We start from the raw sequence: 2261 nt of genomic DNA, 5'->3' as shown, positions 1-2261 counted from the left end.
CAATCTAACTTGTTATCCTGCTTGTTTAAATCTCTGAGTGGCTCTGTGGCACAGAGTGCTAGCTGTGCTCCTAGGTTTACGCTCCTCTCCTCAGGATGAAGTTATAATTAGGAAACAGTGGGTACGTTTGACAGGCTCCTTTGTTTCTTGGTGTGACTACGTGATTAGCTCTGGCCAGTGGAATGTTAGCAAACATGGTGCCAGTCACCTCTAGGCCATGGATTTTAAGAAATAAATGTGGTTTGCCATGTTCCCTTCTCATCTCTTCTGGCTGGAAGCAGATAAGACCCTAGGGAGCCACAAGATGGAAGGAGTCTTAGTTTCCGAATCACCATGTGGAACAGAGCTGCCCACTGACCAGACTCTTCTGCTTCAAACTATTACATGAGCAAGAAAGCATTTTCTGTTGAGTTTGAGCCAAAATGCATATTGACATCTACCGGTTACAGCGGCTAACCCACCCAAACTAATAGACTGATTGTTACTCTTATGAGCTATTTAAGCCCTGTAGTGTGGCTCACAAGCTCCTGCAGACGCAGCTCCTTCTTGCTTCTTCAGCCTCAGTGGGTAAGGCCTCAGGCTCTGGAGCTGGTCCACATGGGGTTCATGTTTTAGCTCCCTCATCGGCTTTGTGACCTTGGATAAAGTACTTGAGTTCTTTCTGTTTCCCCTCCAGAAGAAGATAACATTTGTCAAGAACTCTGAGAGCTTACCCTGCTCCAGAGCTAGCTTGCCTTGCTTTCATGGATGCTGGCAGAAGACACGAGACTCCTAGGTCAGAGGAAAAGGGCTTTATCATTCACAGCACGGCGGGTGACGTGAACTTCATGTTTGTATTGGTTCCCCTTGTCCTCCAAGATCCCCAGTGCGAATCGACGCAAGGCCAGGTTGATGCTGCACACGCAGTGCGTTCGCATCACAGCTAAAAACCCTGAGCTTAGGAATCCCAACTCTTTTTAAATGGCTGTGAGCAAATCTGCCTGAACTTTGCTCCAGCAGGAAACATTATCCTTATTATAATAGACAAATATAATAAACCTGCTTCTGCTCTGGAGGAGATAAAATCTCTGTCTGCCCAGGGAGCGGGGTCTCCCAACAATATTGCCTTCTCTTTGGATTATTACAAGGACTAAATCAGTTAGCACCTAGAGCTGTTTAGAATCATGCCTGGTACATAATAAACCTTCAATAATTGAGCTGTTGTTATCATGCCTCTCTATTCCACCTGCTTCTTTTTTTCTTTTTAATTTATTTTTTATTGCGGTAACATTGGTTTATAACATTATGTAAGATTCATGTGTACTTTATATATCTACTTCTAGATACACTACACCATGCTCACCACCAAAAACTTAGTTTCCATTTGTTACCATACAGTGGATTCCCTTTACCCTTCCCCTGTGGTAACCCCTAATGTCTTCTCTGTATGTATGTTTCTGTTTTGGTTTAAAAATAATGGTTAGATGCCACGAAGTAGGTGGCAATGCTTTGACCGTATGCGTGTTGTCAGGTCCAAGGGCCTCTTCCATCCTTGTCCCTGGGTCAACGGGAGTGCTAACCTTCTCTCCTTTCATACAACACTCCACCTACTTCTCTACGTGAACCAATCTGATCTGCTTTTACTCACTCAAACATGTCACACTTTCTTTTGCCTCTGGGCCTTCAAACTGATTCCTGTGTCTGGAGTATTCAGCCCCGCCACTCACCCCGTTCCTGCTTTTCCCTCACTTCTGTCCCCACCCATGAGCTTAGGTGCCCCTGCTCCGTGCTCACACCTCCGCTTACTCTCTTTCCCTCTCCTAGAACACTTGGCAACCCTCAGTGTTGATGTTGTTTACATTTCTTAAACTCCCCTGGAATGTAAGCTCTGGGAGGCTAGAGAAAATATGAAGCAGCAGAAAGGGCTCTGGCTAGCTTAAGGAAAAGGGAGAATTTATTGCAAGTTTTCTGAGTTAGCTCATGTGATCAGAGCTGGAGTTGAACAACCAAGAACATGGGAAGGGAAGGGCCAGGTGATCTCCAGCAACCTCAGCAGGGGGTGTCCGCAGATCCATTTACTTAACTCAGCTTTGATGATTCCCAGGGTTGAGGTGTATCTTTTCCAAATTTCAAACATTAGAAACAGAATCTGAATTCAGCTTGTGTTAGGTGATCACCCTGGATAAGTCAGCTATGGTCAGTGGATGGAGTTACATAATACAGATGTGGCCATTGGAGACCGTTCCCAATGTAAACACATTAAACTGGGCCAGTCACTCCCA

The 2261-nt window shown here is 45.2% G+C and overlaps 1 pseudogene; it reads right to left on the bottom strand.

The window, feature by feature from the left end:
• Window positions 1-1447: 1447 nt before the first annotated feature.
• LOC114896419 lies at window positions 1448-1581 on the bottom strand (annotated as a pseudogene).
• Window positions 1582-2261: the final 680 nt, after the last annotated feature.

The sequence above is a fragment of the Monodon monoceros genome, unplaced genomic scaffold, assembly GCF_005190385.1.
Source record: "Monodon monoceros isolate NGI ecotype Baffin Bay Population unplaced genomic scaffold, NGI_Narwhal_1 Super_Scaffold_15, whole genome shotgun sequence".
NCBI classification, from domain to species: domain Eukaryota; kingdom Metazoa; phylum Chordata; class Mammalia; order Artiodactyla; family Monodontidae; genus Monodon; species Monodon monoceros.
This window is presented reverse-complemented; position numbering and strand designations above follow the sequence as displayed.